This window comes from Sinohyriopsis cumingii, chromosome 18 (assembly GCF_028554795.1).
Source record: "Sinohyriopsis cumingii isolate HCF-2022 chromosome 18, ASM2855479v2, whole genome shotgun sequence".
Lineage (NCBI taxonomy): Eukaryota > Metazoa > Mollusca > Bivalvia > Unionida > Unionidae > Sinohyriopsis > Sinohyriopsis cumingii.
In genome coordinates, this window is record NC_142978.1 from 30698860 (window position 1) to 30717265 (window position 18406).

An 18406-nucleotide genomic window follows, 5' to 3' on the forward strand; every position below is an offset into this window, starting at 1 on the left:
TTTTGTCTGGTTCATCTCAATATCTGCTTCAGAAACTTCAAAAAGTTTTTAAAAAACCAGCTGCTCGGATCATACATAGAGTACCACGATCAGAGCACACCTCCCCGCTGCTCTGTACCCTACAATGGCTATCCATTCGATCCAGAATCAGACACAAAATGTGTTCTCTGTGCTATGTTTCACTGTCAGACTCTAGTCCAACATACCTATCCGACCTCACCCACGTGTATACACCAGCAAGATACTTACGCTCCTCTTCTGACAATCGTATACTCATTATTCCCACTATGAAAACAAAGTCATATGGACAGCGTTCTTTTGCGTAGCAGGGCCCAGCAACGTGGAATGAATTGCCCACTGAACTTAGACACATAGACACAGTGATCACATTCAAGAGGGCTCTCAAAACTCACTTATTTCGACTGGAAGAACAAACTTAAAGGCCTAATAATGTTTCCTACCTTATATATTATCAGCATGTTATTTTAATGTGTTTCGGGGTGTTTGTTTTTGTAATCATATCATTATATGTTTGTTATCTTATAGGTGTTGTCTAATGTTGTAAAGCGCTTAGAGCTTCTAAAGATTAGGCGCTATACAAAGTTCTCATTATTATTATTATTATTATTATTATTATTATTAATTATTATTATTATTATTATTATTATTATATGTTTTGCCCTGACCAAGATATTTAATTTAAGGCAAAAGAGTACAAATTTGCGAATGAAATGCATGATTTTTGTGTCATTAGATGATTGTTTGTTTATGGTTTCAACTAAGGCTTGATTGTCAGTGTGGAAATAGATACATTTATTGGATAAGTGTTCTCCCTAGACCTCAACTGCCAGAACGCTAGGATAGAATTCTAGAAGCGTTACATTACATGTCCATGTCTGATCCCAGATGCCATAGAAATAGTGTGTGAGCAATTTGGCACTGTAACCGACTGAGGCAGAAGCATCTGTGTACAAGTCCAACGTGTCGGAGGTCAGCCAAATGTCAGGTAATAATAAGGATCTACCGTTAAAACCGGTTAAAAAGTTTTGCCAGGCCATTAAATATTCCTTTACCTCTTTTGTTAATCTAGTATCTATGATGGATTGCAACTCCTTGGGAAGGCGAACCTCCATTCTCACGGAATCCAATTCGTATCAGAGTTACGTCATGGTTGTTGACGGGGCAAATGCTTTATCCGCAGCCATAGTAACACCGATGTCGGCACATACAGTCAGGAAGAGATCGAGCTTCTGCTGGCATTGGACACGAGTTGCATCTAGTATCAAAAATCGTCCAAAATATGCGCTTTGTATGTTATAGATAGCATTGCGTTCGCATTGAAGAGAATTGCAAAAGGTCTCAAATATCTTGCAACTGGAAATACAACCCATTGGGAAGCATTTGTCAAAACAATACATGTTCCACAACAAAAAGCCAAAACAATTATCCTGCATGGGACAAATAGGAAGAATATTGAAGCATTTGATATGTCTGTTTTTGCCATAAAACACCCCTCACCCATCTGTTTTATACATGTAGCGAGAATCCACTGTCCTAATGTGATTTGGACGTTCCTAAATTTTTTAACAATGCTAATTACAGACCAGTACTGTGCGTATCTAAATGAAATTTGAAACTAGCATCCTGCGAGTTATTCATGAGGGTAGAAAAACCTATGTATGAGCCCGCCCATTTGTTTGCCTTAACTTTATCAGGGATTAGAGTTGATGGTGTGACCGACGAGCTTACAATTTTTGATTGTGAATGCCCCCCCCCCCCCAGGCAGAAACGATTTGGACAACGTTACCTGTATCCACAGCTGTACGTGTAAGTGAAGCCTTGGTTTCCACAATGGCGCGGGAGACCATGGATGCTGCTGGTTTGTTGTCTGTTGCTACGGAGGGTCCAAGTTGAAACCCAGTTTGTGGACCATTTTCCGTGGACGGCCTGCGCATAGCTACCAGCTGATCATATTTGTCATGGATCTCCTGTGTCACTTGGGTGGTGAGCCTGTCGGAGACCTCTTGAGTTTAACATTGGGGCCCATCCAGGCCCCTTCGCTGGATGATCCAGGTTGAGGGTTGGCGGCCCTTGACGTTGACAATGGTGCCTTCTTTATGGGCCTATTCACCGCCTCTTGGATTTTGGACCTTGATTGTCTGGCTTTCTTCACTGCCATTTGCAACGCAGCCCTCTATGCAAGGGGCATTCTGTAACGAATGCCACAAAAAGTTATTCACATACATTTCAGTGTATCACTACGTATCAATCGTTGCAAATGAATAACCCTTATTGTAATGTTATAAACATCACTGTTCACTGTAGTGAGATGAGGTACAAACTTGGTAATAGTAAGAAAGAAAAAATGAATAAAAAATGAAGAGAAAAAAAAGAACAAAATTTGAACATTATGAAAATTATGGGTCATTGTTTTAAGGTGCGGAATGCAACATAACCAGTATCAACAGAACAATTACAGGTCAGTGGGCCTAAACGATCTTGGAAACACAAAGCCCATTAACATGGAGCGAAGTGGTGGAAGCAGAAAGCATGCATGACTAATCAAGTGTCAAGTAGTGAGGTGCGGGACCCAAGTACGCCAAGCATGAAACTCGTAGCAGCCGTAAAACGTAAGGAACCAACTGGTAAACACACATGCCACTGATATGGAATCAAATGGTAATCATACAATCCAGTGGTACGGAACCAAATGGTAAACACATAGGCCAGTGATACGGAATCAACTGGTAATCATAACATCCAGTGGTACGGAACCAACTGGTAAACACACATGCCACTGATACGGAATCAAATGGTAATCATACAATCCAGTGGTACGGAACCAAATGGTAAATACATAGGCCAGTGATACGGAATCAACTGGTATTCATAACATCCAGTGGTACGGAACCAACTGGTAAACACATATGCCACTGATACGGAATCAACTGGTAACCATAAGATCCAGTGGTACGGAACCAACTGGTAAACACACAGGCCAGTGATACTGAATCAACTGGTAATCATATATCCAGTGGTACAGAACCAACTGGTAAACACAAGCCCAGTGATACGGAATCAACTGGTAATCATATATCCAGTGGTACAGAACCAACTGGTAAACACACAGCCCAGTGATACTGAATCAACTGGTAATCATATATCCAGTGGTACGGAACCAACTGGTAAACACACAGCCCAGTGATACGGAATCAACTGGTAATCATACATACCAGTGGTACGGAACCAACTGGGAAACAGAAGGCTAACATAAAATCCAGTGGTACGGAACCAGCTGGCTAACACACAATCCAGTGGTACGGACCCATCTGGAATACACAAGCTAGTGGTACGGAACCAATTAAAAGAAAAGGGTCCAACTAAATACTGCTAAGCCCGAGAAAGCCACACAAAGCCCGAGAAAGCCACACATGACCTCACAAAACCATGCAAAGTCAAATCAAGAAAGTGCACTTACATTGTCAATCAGATTGATGAACAAACCAACCAAACCGAAAGATCACTTGTCAATATAATTATGCAGAATGAAATGACCGAAAATTGGGCGACAAACTTCGAATTTCGAACAATCATAAAGTATTAACAAAGTATGACACAATCATGTTGGAAATGGTTGTTATTATCCCACAAACGGATCCTCCAACCGACCATCGACAGAAAATGCAATCTTTCAGTATGTTACAACGTTTCGTCCATATTCGACACAGCATAACAAAGGTACACAAAGCCAGGAAAAAGCGTATAACGGGGTTCATACAGAATTCTGAATGATGAATTCAAAGACTTTTAACAAACTTTCAAAGACCACAAACACAGATTTCCAAGACCTAGGTTCGCTAACATTTTTTATATACATGTTATGTTATATGAGAAAACAAAGAATGCAAAATAATATAATATTGTTTAATTATGAAACTGAACGGGTCTTCAAAAGAAAGAACCCAGAAAAACTCGACTACATCTAAATATAACATTGGACAATTTTATTTGTGATTATGGAAAGAAATTAAAATATTTGGGTTTATTTCAATTTTCAAATACTTTTAAAGACTCAGAGTAATCAGCTTGATTTTCCCAAACTTTCAAGGCCTTGAAAAACTACCCCATTTTTCCCAAACTGTCAAAGACCTTCAAAGACAATATAAACCCTGGTATTAGGAAGGTGCACCTATGCTGCAATATCAGACCGATGAATAAATCAACCAAACCGAAAGACTAGGGTTATACATATACCCCAATTAATAGACCGCGAATTTGGAGATAAATTAATTTGAATATTTGAACTTAAGTGCATTTTTGTTTGTATACTGAAAACTGCAGGTCTACCCACACATTACATATATACAGAAGTATGATGTGTGTGTGTGTGTGTGTGTGTGTGTGTGTGAGCAGCAGAGAGGGCGAACAGACCAAAGAATTCCTATAAAAAAATAAAACCACCACGGAAATCTAATCCGCAGAAAGGTCCAGATTTTTTACAAATAAACGCTTCCTTGAGATGTTTTTATTTTTGTTGAAACCAACCCCATCAATAAAACCTTAGTTCGAAATAGTAGTTGAAAAATAAAGTACTCTACGTGTTTATTTATTTTTGTTTTTTCCACCAGACGACCAACATTGATAGGCACCCTCTCTGCTGCTATTAATTAACAAATTGTTATATCAAAATAATGATACATCCAGAATCTCATACTGCAAGAATAGCACGAGAACGATTAGAAGCAATTAAAAAATTTCTTCCTGTCAGAGACTCATTCAGAAAAAATCTACAAGCGCAACAAGAAGCACAAGTTGAGTACGAAGAGGACACTAAAAAACTGTTTAAACCCGTCACTGCAGCTACTGAAAAAGTTACAACTGTTATCAAGGAAGATCTTCTTCCGGTATCAAAACAAACAGCAGAACAAGCTGAAAAAATAGCAAGAAGAACTAAACAGACAAAGAAGATATTACGAGATCTTCCAGCTGATATAGCTGCGACCCAACCTCCACCTGTTGGTGAGGAAATACTTAAAGATATTGGAAAATTTTATACTGAAGATACCGGCGTAGAAAAAGAACATACACCTGAACCCTGGCCAGTAAAAGAAAATATAAAATTAATTGCAAAATTTAGGAAAGGGTTTGTCGAACATATTAGAAATACTAAAAGAGAACAATTACCCGAAGTAATATTAGATTATATATCTGGCAAATCTGGTATTTTAAACCCCCCTTATGAAAAAACAAATAATGAAAATTTTATTTAATGGATATATCGCATATATGCAAACAAAAGACAGGTTTAAAAAATGATTCGGAATACAACAATCTTTATGAAGAAATAGACACACTTCAGAGACAGAAACAAAAAGAACTTTCCCAGTATCAACTTCCTCCACCTCTGCAACGAACAGAACAGAAACAATCTTATTCACCGATGATGTCGAAAATTAAGGAGATGTTTGGAATGACGACACCACGTAAGAAATCAGAAGAAGGAGCAACGGGGAGTGGTCTGGGAAATAATTTTGTTTGTCCTGATAATATCATTAATGATGTCTCACGGTTAGAAGTTCTCATAGGAGGAAAACGTGCCGGAAATAATTCACCAGAAATAATTAATGAAGCAGCTGATATTTGTCGACGATTATTTCAAGGCGGTATCATGGATATCGGCGTTTACTGAGAACTTATCGATGAACTTGTTGATGACTAGTTGTTAGATAAATAGTAAATAAAATAAGATGATAGTACACAGTAATCATCGTAAATCCGTATCGGTCAGAGTGGTAAACTCGCGATTACCAACCTATAGAGCAATTTACGGAGATAGACTTGGTGATGTTGTTCAGGGGTTGTTTAGACGGTTAGCCCCAAAAGTAGCGCCTGTTGCAAAACAATTATCGATGAAGGCTATTGATTTTGTTCGTGAAAAAGCTCCAGGTGCAATTGTTAATCTTGCTGGTAGGGCTTTCTCGGCAATCAAAGAAAGACTAGCACGATTATTGCGACGAAAATCACAACCACCAGTAAAATTGCCAAGTACTGAAATTACGCCAGCAAATGTCAGTAGAATAATAAATCAGGCTGCAAATCAAAAACTAGCGGCGTTAGCAGATCAAGGACTAGGTGAATCAGGGAGTAATATTTCAAGCATGATATCAGGAAGTGGAGTTTCCAAACCCGGTAATCTTCGTGTTAGACGAAAATAATTATAATAAATGTTCAAGGGTATATCAGACAAAGCATTTGACATGGAAGCACCTGTGCTTAAAGATGAATCTGTGCGTGATTATCAGTTTTATTCTTATGAAGAACGAGTACCAGATCAACGTGGAAGAATTGAACTACAAGTTCATGACACAAGTAGATACTTTTTACCCGCTGAGGCTTTTCTTGAGGTAGAAGGTACAATTGTAAGAACAACTAATGCTAATTACGCAAATGCAGTAAAAGTTGGTTTTGTCAACAACGGGATCATGGCATTTTTAATAGCGCCACATATATGATCGATGGAAAAAATATTGAATCAATTCAGAATGATGTAGACGTTGCTACAACAATAATTGGTCTAGCAAGATATTCTGATGATTACACAAGATCAGCAGGTCCTACAATGATGTTTGTGAAAGATAATTCTGGTCACCCGGAAAGTGATCCGTATAATATAAGACGACCAAGAAATGCTGACGATACCGCTGATGCTGCTGTGTGGCCAGTGGTTCATGGTTCTAATGAAAATTTCAACTTGGGATCTGCAGCGCATAAAAAAAATGTTGCTAGGAGACAATAGAAGATTTTCGTGTACAATTCCACTATCGCATATTTTTGGATTTTGTAGAAATGTTAGAAAGGTTATTTTTGGAGCTAGACACACGGTGGTTCTTGTGAGAAAAGGTGATGATAACGATGCTCTGTGGAGACCCGCTGGTGATGCTGGTAAAGTAGTATTATCGAAACTTTCACTATGGATGCCGGTAATGACTCCAACGATCGCAGAATAACAAAAGTTGATTTCTTTCATGGACACTGGTGGTAAATCCTTGTTGTCATGGTTAACAACAAACACGGATAGTATACAAACCGACGTTAACGGTCAGTTTACATGGCATATAGCATCACAACAAGGTGTTTCTGCACCACGGCATATTTTTTATTGCTTTTCAGGAAACTAATCGATTAGGTGATATTTGATAAACTAGGTGTCACAAATATTTCTTTACGGATAAACGGACAACAAGAACCAACTGAAGATATACAACTAAATTATGAACAAAATAGTATAGGACGTGTATATCATCGTTTAATGTCATTCATGGGACGTGATCAAAATGTTGATACTGGGTTGCAAATTTCACAAGATGATTTTAGAACTTTATATCCGATTTACTATTTTTAACTGGAGTATCTTGATCCATCAAAACAATCTGTCGTTGATATACATCTTAAAGCAACATTAAATACAGGTGGTGCTAATTATAGAGCAGTCGCGGTCATACTCAGCGATAAAGCCATGTTACTTGAAGGTGGTAGTGGTCGGATGAGGGTCGTTGATGCACCAGTGGAAAATATTTAATCATGTTATTTAGAAAAATATATTTATATAAAAATGTCGTATGGTCATGTTAATGTTACTCTGACTCTTGGTCAGGTAAAAAAGCTTCAATCAAAAACCGCCAACAAATGTGGAACTAAAATATCACTAAAACGAGATCAGATTGGTGGTGGTCCAAACAAATTATCGTTGACAAATAATCAGATTAAACATTTCAATAAAGCCCTAGAATCAAAAACCGGAGTTCAATTCCATCTTTCTCCTCCATCAAGGACATGGTTAAAACTGGCGGTCTATTTCCACTTCTTGAGGCTATTCCAGCGTTAATAGCTTTGCTGCTCCAGCCGTAGCAAAAGCAGCCGCATTAGGTGCTATTGGAACAGCTACTGGCTCTAAAGAAAGCAACAGGAAATGGATACAAAAAAGGGACGCGGTCTAAAATTACAAGGATCTCGTTGGGGAAGAGGTCTGAGGCTTCCACGTTAGATACTCCAGCGTCAAATTTTGATTTACTTGATGTTGCTAAAAAATTAAAAATAAAAGCCTTTAGAGGTGTTTTTATGCGAGATCAATTACCGAAACAACCAAACAAACTCGAAACAGGTATTATTAATCTCGACTCAAATTCAGGACCCGGTACTCATTGGGTATCATACGCGCTTGATCCACGTGGAATCGTTTATTTTGATTCGTACGGGTTAGCTCCACCTGTTGAATTTATCAAGTATGTTGCACCACTTCACGCAAGAACCTCTGGTTCCAAAGTTTGGTATTCAACGCTACCCACGCAAACAATGACAGATCCGCCAATATGCGGCCGTGAAGTAATTAATGTACTTAACGCTATATCAAAACCATCCAAACCGCCACATAAAGTCGTGCATGATTATACAAGCAACCGATTCGTTGCGCGCAAAGCGTTTTAAACAGATCTTGGATCTTAAAATATAATGGTTGATATATACGGAAGAAGATCTTCACGCGTTGAGAAAAAACCCGGCGACGTTGATCTATCAAAGTACGCGACTAAAAATGAACTCGCTGATATCATGAATCTTGCTGGAGTTGACCCAGATGAGGTTGTTATTTTTCAGGATCGATATGGTAAACTAAAAACGAGCAACATCAAGATGGAATGATATAGTTCGACGAGTACTCGGTGCAGTTACGGATAATATTCCTGCATTTACTGACAGCGGCAAAATCAGGGATTCAAGTATATCGTTTACAACCATCAGAGATGAAATTGCAAGAAGCGTTGCTAATCGCGTGAAAAACACCAGCGATACAATGACGGGTGAACTAAGCATGAACAGGAATAAGATAGTAGTTTTAAGAGATCCAACATCCGACGAAGACGCAGCAACGAAAAAATACGTCGACACCGTAGATGGTAAATTATCCACGCTGCGGGCCGAGTATGACGTTCACGTGGGCGCTTTTGCAAGATTTCGCAGAAATCATCAAAAAACCGCAGAAGAATTCTTCGGCACTCCGTACGCCATTGACATAAAACTCGTTGATATCAAAACTAACCTAGACACGATCAAACAAACACAGCAGGATATCGTAGCGGGGATTCCTGATATCGTTAATAAAACCAATTTGATTAAAATTTCAGCCGGAATAACTTCTGGGCATATCACAAACATCGTATACACAGTATCATCGGGATTTGCAACATGGTCGCTGCAAAATAAAACTATCAAATATACCGCAACAGTCACTGGCGTGTACAGGCTGTCTGTGTTCAGTGCTGCAAAATTTGAAATATTTACAACGTATCCATGGCGTCATTCAACTGATAAGTTTTCCGGGGTTGTATCTGTTATATTAAATAGCGGAACCGAAGAAATATTTATTCTGGAAGCAGCTGATAAGAAATTACCGCAACATCTTACTGGTGGTGTTTGGAATTTGTTGCTGAAACACCTCAATTGGTTACTGCATAAAAATATATGAACGGTGCACAATACAGGTACAATCAAGCGCGTGAATGGCAGGCAGCATTAAAAGATCGAGTCGAACAGTATACAGTAAAAGTAAAGAAATAAGTAACGATTAGTTATCGTTGATGTAATTGTTTATTCAGTATCCGCTGTTGTTGCTGAAACAGGTGTTATATTATCAGCGGTGACAATGATGGCACCAGTAGCCGTAACTATTTGTATTTCAGCAGCAACAACGATTGCAGGTGTGCTCAATATAATCGCAAAAAAAAATATGTACTTGCACGAACGAAAAATTATCCGATTACATAATAAAATTACACACAGCGACGGTCGTATACTCGAAATTGTCCTCGCTGTTATCAGCAAGTCTCAGTGATGGAATTATATCTGATTTTGAATGTTCAATGATAACTAAAATATATCACGAAGGTATCGGTATTAAAGATACAGTTACTAATAATGATAGAATTACTCCAGCAGATCGTGACTAATACAACTCCGCCAAAGATAACGATGATCTCGGTAAGTTCAACTAATCCTGAATTTAGTATTAACTTTCCTACTGCAATTCCAGTTAAGGAAATAGCACTAGCGCAATTACGGGTATATTACAGCTGGCCAAATATCAGATCAAAATCATTTAATGGTACACCAGCAAATAATTCGCATGTATTTGCTAACAAGAACAAACCAGATGGTACTCCTGACTGGATAGATGTTGGAATACCTACTGGTATTTATGAGATTGAAGATATCAATGAGGAATTTCAACGTAGATTAAAATCAATAACAGGAAAAGAAGCAAAAATATAAATTAACGTTCATGAGCCGACGCTGTCCTCGACGGTTGAGATACATTCTCCTGATTATGCCGTTGATATTTATCAATCCACGATAAGATCCGTACTAGGTTGGCCTGAAATTCCGCCAGTGTATGAAGGACCGCCAGAACCGAAAAAATCTGACTATGTCACAGATGGACAATCATATCACGAAATTGATACAGTGTATAAAAAAACGTTAATTAAAGCAAAAAATTCAAAAGCTGGTGATACATTTTTTTATTTCCCTGATAGAGATGTATTTTCTTGGACATTTTTGTCTGAAAAAACGGAATTCATATCAGTTGCCCTAGTTGCTATTAGCACAATTGAACTTCCTAAATATTTTACAGAAATTAATAAACATCATAAACAACAACTAGAGCAACTACAACAGTATTTTCAAGAACATCTTTTTGATATAACAAGCTCACGCAAAGAAATCATTACGCGTATAGAAATATTAAATCAACTTGTTTCCGACATGGAATATCTTAACCAGCGATTAATTAATGCTAAAGCAGACCACCATGGCAAAAAGAAGTTTTTAGACAAGTATAAAATAAAGGAAGCTGATCTACCAGATTTTAAATTCTCCGGATATAACGCGAATGAACTAAAAAAAATCTGTCAATGATGTCATTGATGAATATTTTCCTGAAATACTCGATGCGTGGAGAAAACTAGCACCACCTCCAACTGTTCTCAGATATAATAATGATCCACATGGCGGCGGCAGACACGTATCTCCCGGAATTGTTAATATAACCAGCACGATCGTGGTCAATCTGGTTTGTGACGTAGTCGATGGCAGCTATCAAATAGATATCGGAAAATCAGATCAGGCTCAACAGGGATATATTTTATATACATTTACACCACAAGTATCCCCTGGAAGTTTAATCGTGCAAGAACCAACTAATCCTGTGTATTTGCGGTGTCACAATAATATGTTAACACGAATAAATTTTAAGCTCACAGACCACCTTAATCGCTTAATTGACATACGTGGAGAAGAGCTTGTGATAAATCTGTATGTGAAATCTTAATTAATCAAGTAAATATTATATAATGTACCAGCACGTGATGGTTTTTATACACGACAAAGAAGTACTTGAAAACGCCATCAGAACAGTGTTTTCACAACCTCCAAACATGGAGCAATTTAACGTTAATTTAGTTATTGATGAATATGGAAGCGAGGATTTCTTATTAACACAAGAACAGTTAGATGAGCTCCGTCGAAAACATATTATCGAGACCATTTGTAGCAGAGATCAGATTCTAAATTATGCACACTCCTGTATTACAGTCGATCAACTTAAAAAACTATTTCAGAATAAATAAATAAAAATATTCTTTATTATTGATACAAATCAATCAGATGGGGTGATTAGATCTTTGATCAGAAATATTTTATTTTTATTTTATTTTATTTTATTTTATCAGAAATATTTTATTTTATTTTATTTTATCAGAAATATTTTATTTCTGAATTTCAGTGAAAAATCAACAAATTTCGTGTTTTTGAGGGGTATTTTACCCATCTTGGGTGATTTTGTCTATTAGATCGTCGGGTCAAACCCCGAGCGATTCTCTAATTGTTTTATCGATAAATTTGTGAAAACTTACAAAAATCATCAAAATTAGCTTGAGAATTACATTTTTTATGTAATTTTTTGTCATTTTCCGATAAAATATTAGCAAAAATGATCATTTTTACGGATTTATCGATAAAACAATTAGAGAATCGCTTGGGGTTTTACCCGACGATCTAATAGGCAATTCACTGAAATTCAGAAAATAAAATAAAATATTCAGAAATAAAATAAAAAAATATTTTTTATTGAATCACAATAATCTCATTAATTAACCTGAATAACTATTTTTTAAAATTCTGAAATTTATCAGAGTAAAAATATATCCTCGCTTTTTATTATTATTACCAATCACACTGCAATAAACACCCTGATGATGTTGGAAAATTCATCAATTTTCACTGACAAATGTTGAAATATTTTATTTTTTTCTGAAAATTTGATCATTTTGCATGATTCTGAGTACCAAGGAGCCCATCAAAATTACAAAATTGATTGGTTTGCATGATTCTGAGTACCAACTAACCCATCAAAATTACAAATTTGATCATTTTGCATGATTCTGAGTACCAACTAGCCCATCAAAATTACAAACTTGATTGATTTGCATGATTCTGAGTACCAACTAGCCCATCAATTTCAGAAAAAAATAAAATATTTCAGAAAAAATAAAATATTTCAGAAAAAATAAATATAGTTTCAGAATAAATATATAATATTTCAGAAAAAAATAAAATATTTCAGAATAAATAAAATATAATTTCAGAATAAATATATAATATTTCAGAAAAAAATAAAATATTTCAGAATAAATATATAATATTTCAGAATAAATATATAATATTTCAGAAAAAATAAAATATTTCAGAAAAAAAAATATTTCAGAATAATATTTCTTATCAAAGATCTACCCAGTTAAAGAAATTTTCATTTTCACCTGCTACTCGAGGTTACTCGCCGACATAATTTTTCTTAAGTATCTTATGCGTGTACTGATTGTTTTTTTTTCGTTTCATACTCGTTGGATAATCCCGATCTGACCGTTTCTACTGCAACAGAAAGAGGAATAAATTCATTTACTTGATCATCGTTCACCATAGCTAGTGACTGAAACATAGCTGCCTGAATTCGCTTTATGAACTTATACTGAGATGATAGAAGATACTTATTTTCATTTTTAAGTTCTTCTAATGTTTCAAAATCAGATACTATTTTTTTTAGGATTTAGTTCATCAGATATATTAATTCCATTTTCTTCTAGTTTTTTAATAGCAGAAATAATGTCTTTGATATTTTCATGGTTCATTATATAATATATAAATATTTAAAATTAAAAAAAATTATCCCTATAGAACCCCTATCGAGTGTTTAAGCGAGTTCGTCGGGATGTTTCAAGGACGGCACAACATATACAATGAGTATATACAACGAAATGGATATATACAATGAATGACGAGCCCCTATCGAGTGTTTTAGAGAGCTCAGGACGGTACAAACGTATAACTTAATTAAGGACAGTACAAACATATAGCTTAATTAAGGACAGTACAAACATATAACTTAATTAAGGAAATGAATATATACAATGAATGAAATTAAATATATACAATGAATGAATGAATGAATGAAATGAAATGAAAGAATGAGATGAAATGAATGAATGAAGGACAGTACAAACATATACGCTCAGCAGACCCCACCCCCAATAATCAAACCCGTGGGTGATACTAAAATATGTATCAACACCAGTTGATATGTGGTTGAGAGTTCTGCTGGGGGGGGGGGCGGGTTTGCGGTGCCCCCCCCCCCCCCCCCAATTATTATAAAATCGCAATTATGCGCACCACCGACCAGTTGTCAGCCATGGGGATTCGATCCTGGACCGCGAGCGTCACAGTCCAATACGATGCCGATTGAGCTATCGATCAGTTAACAGTATATGTTTCGGAAATTAATATGTAACTAATAATCATTGAAAAGGAACTAATTTCAAGTATTTTTGCTCAAAATACAATTCTGAATTCAAGAAATACGTTTTCACCAAATAGGTTAGATTTATAAAGCTGGATTAAGGAATTTCCTATTTACTATACCGCTTATGATCCACACCATCTATGATAGAACATCCGGTCCAGATCATCTAACTGCTAGATTTTTCCATCCTTCCTATAACATAACTGCTAGATTTTTCCATCCTCTCTATAACTGTTCAACGGAGAAATATATATTACGAGATTTCCCACTCGTAAATCTGTATCCGTGAAGAACATGGTCAAGGGAGTATTTAGTTGTTAATATTACTCGATAAAAAAATAACCACACATACGTACATAAATACATAATCACACATACGTACACAATCTCGCATTATATTTCTGCACTGAACAAGAAAAATACAACTAATTTTTAATTCCAAACATTATTATACACATATTTCTGTAATCGAGTAAATACATGCAGGATCCCTGTACTGTACTGTAGATCTAAAATTAACCCGATGCGATCGATACAGACTAGACGCTGGTTTCTACACTCAGTAAGCTGGAATATACATGTCGGTTTTCTGTATTTACATGTAATGTATGTGCTGTCTATGTGTAGTGTGCTGTTATAAATATTTCACGAATAGAGCATAAAATGCACGAACGATATATTCTTGTAAGTTAGAAACCATAAACGGGTATGTAGATGATTATGACCATATACCGAGAATCATAAAATTACCTCCCTTTCATGAGTCAAAAAATAAGTAGTATAATAATGATAATTTCTGACAAAAAAAAATATAATTCGAGGTGGTGATGATAGTTAACAATACTGAAAGGTGATTTTTTGTTTATATTTTTTGAGAAAGCAGTTTTATATATATTTTCTGCGACTTTTTGTACCGAATACGAGTAAATATCAACGTATTTCGCAGCAGCACTCATAGACTGAAATATAATTTCTTCGCCAGTTTCTGTGTTTGTAGCCTTGATCACCCTTCTAGAAACTGTCTTACATCTTCCAGTATTACCACGTGCACAGTTCTCGCTTTGTGTGACAACTCGAAGGTTAGATAAACTATTATTCTGAGGATCTCCATCTATATGATCGACCACAAGACCGTCTTTGATCAATCCAAAGAAACATTCGTACGTAAATCTATGACAGCGATAATGTTTCTTCCCAACAGTAAATATGAGATAACCAAAATTATTAATATAACCAACCGGTCTCTTCAACCTACAGTGTCTGATGACACCATCAATATTTGATTCACAGTTTGTTACGACAGGATGTGGGATAAATTTATTTTGCTATATACATACAATAATATTATTTGTTTAAATCATTGTTTGTCTGAAATCTTGATATATAATCCTCCACAGATTTATAGCGTTTTCACTATTATTATTTTTTTTTCATAATATCTTTTAAGTTCCCTGAACCGTTTTCCATCGCACTTTCCACATAATCCTGTTTTCCTCGCACCCCAACACCACATCGCAGACACGGTATTGGTGCTGGACTTCCTCGTCGTATATTTTGTAAGTGCATCCAACAAAATTCCTTTCTGCAGGATTCATTTCATCGATTTACTGAGCCGATCATGAGCCAAGTACAATGATTCATCATGTATATACATATTTTTTATTTAAATATTTGTTTTAATTATATGAACGAGTTTGAGAGATTATCCCAAACTAGGCCTTCTAAATATAAATTTAATCTCGACAGATTATCTTCTGACTTACCAATACGAGATCTGGTTGATCCGAAAAATAAAAGTTTTATCAGTAAAATTCATGACGCCAAGAAAGAATTTTATACAGATGGTGCATCTCATGTATGATCAACGTTCAAGATTATTAGCAACACTGTCAAGGACGCTACAATGAATGACAAACGAGCGGCAACTATCATTAACTACATCGCTGAGTACGAGGGCAATCAAAAATATTTCTTCAGAGTAAAATTTATTGTATTAACAGAAACAGGTAGCTGGATTATCCGTGACAAATATGATCCTGTCCTTGGTAATAATAAAATTGCCATATTAAGTAAAAATTCCAGACCAGGTCTGCTGACTGGTATTGACAAACCGTATTATGAGCGAGCGTACCCTGTAACAGCAGTTATTTATGGAATCTATGAGATAAATAAAAAACCCAACGTTGATAAACTGGCACCCATGAAATTTTCAAGGTTAGATTGTGTAGCCGAACGAGTAATAGAACACTTTACAAACGCGATGCGTGGAAATGGATTAACTGATTTAAGACGTGAAAAAATAAACTCGTGGGCTGATTCAGTTAAGGATACCGGTGCTATAATAAAAGATGTTGCTGAGTTAGGAAAAATATTAAAATTTCCAATAAAAGTATCAACAATAACGGGAGAAGTACTGTACGAATCAAAATATAAACCGAAAGGAGCTTCAATAAATATTATTGATCATAACGCGCACGCATGGAAAAGCGCAGTAACAATATTTCCACGTGATCGAACTGTTAGATTTTACCCCTCAGATTCGGGAAGTATGTTTGATTTTATCAACGAAATAAGTAAAAACGATCCTGTATCAGTATGGTTATTTAAAAGTGATGAGGAAGGTGGATTTGATCAGTTTGTTAGACCGAATGGTGAAATATATCGAACAGAATATCTCCACGACGAGATGAAAAATCTTGCGGAGAAGTTTTTAGAGTGCAAGCACTCCACGGAAAATACTGACAAATTACTAACTAATTGTTTTACCATTCCATCTGTTGCGGCTCATTTTGCTAGAAAAAAAAATTCATGGAAACCAACACGATTTGATTTACTCGAGGACGTACGTGCAAGTTGCGTCGAATACGGACACGGTGGATTATGGAATACCAAGTATAATTACAATGATGTTATTTCGGTTGATATGGTTGCATGTTATCCGGGAAGTTTTCTAGGATACGGAGATTGTTCTGTGTACTTTAAAAGATTCGGTCACCCTACAAACGAGATGACGCGAGTGGCAATTAATGGACCATTACCTGATTTTGATCTGACTGAATTCGCTTGTGTTGAATCATTCGAGTTTAACGAAAATCTTCACCAAATTTGTTATGTTTGGTTTGGCAGACATTTTTGTGAAAAACGTTGGGCACCTATAGTTTTATTACGATATATGCTAGATTGTGCGGCACTGACATCGTCGGTGGTTAGTGAGGCAATTATATCATATCACGCGCAGACCGAAGTTTGGTTGCCCATGCCATATTCTTTCAGTCTAGATGAAGTCATTAAGGAATTTAAGGAAAAATGTCCTGATGTTTCCGAAGATCATATTATCAAAGAAGCTCCTAAAATTCTCGAGATTAAACTTAAAAATAACGAAAAAACCGCAAAAGATCTCGATAGAAAAATTATAGGTAAATTTACTCAAGGTGGTGCATATGATCATAAAAGACATCACGTACGATTAATTCTAGATGATGCCGAGTACGATTTTATAATTGCTGACACAACAGCGAGAAATATACTTGTAAATCGAGAAAGTGCTTATTTATCCGACGGAACAAAATTAGGTACGATTGTTAGTTACATAAATGATGTCTCCCCACAGTATACTCATCTAAGATCTTCTATGTTGGCTTATGTTTCAATAAATTTATTATCGATGATTAATAGATTTCCTGAGACCGCAGTTAGAGTCGCAACAGATTCGTTTTATATTTCAAGTAAATATTTAGAATCTGTTATGGAATTTATAGGTAGTGATGAACGATGGGGTTCGTGGAGAATAAAAAAGGAAATATTACATAATTATACAGAATCAGCAGATGTTCCAATGAGAGATTTTTATCGTAAGGGTAATAAAATATCAGAAATGTCGAAAGTGCCACCGGTGAGTGATCCAATAACTAGATATAAGACAGTATATCTCAATGGACCTGGTGGATGCGGCAAGACGACTCGAGCAATTAATATTTTTAGAAATTCAGATATGATCGTGCTGACACCCACACACAGACTTGGTCGGGAGATGAAACAACGGCAAGTACAATCGTGCACGTATCATAGTTTTTTTCGATGGCGCGGGGATACATGGGCTCCTGAACGAATGGGAGAAAAATATATACCTAAAATAATTATTTGGGACGAGATATGCACGGTGTCATTGAATACATTAAAAACGTTTCTTGATTGGTTGCTGACGAAAAATACCGCTATAATAATGTGTGGCGATCATAGTCAACCGCCGCCTTTTGTTGGACCATCTCCACATGATTGGTTAAAAAAATTTCGTTGATTATTACGAAGAAATAGATGATGATCATAGAGCTCTCGATGAAAATTTAATGGAATTTAAAAAATTAATCAGATTACAATCAAACAAAATTCAGTGTGAAATAATACGCGGAATAATCTCAGAGACCTCAATGAACGATTTTCTAAATTTATGGAGACCCACCGATTTGATAGTAGCAAGCAGAAAAATAATCAGAGACGCTTTAC

The 18406-nt window shown here is 36.2% G+C and overlaps 1 long non-coding RNA gene across 1 annotated transcript in view; it reads right to left on the reverse strand.

Moving 5' to 3' along the window:
• LOC149776312 (uncharacterized) overlaps positions 1-18406 on the reverse strand; it is a 33722-nt gene that overhangs the window by 4458 nt on the left and 10858 nt on the right. Inside the window, exon 3 of the long non-coding RNA XR_016416296.1 lies at positions 1808-2210. This is a non-coding gene — a long non-coding RNA (uncharacterized LOC149776312). The remainder of the gene's footprint in view (positions 1-1807; positions 2211-18406) is intronic.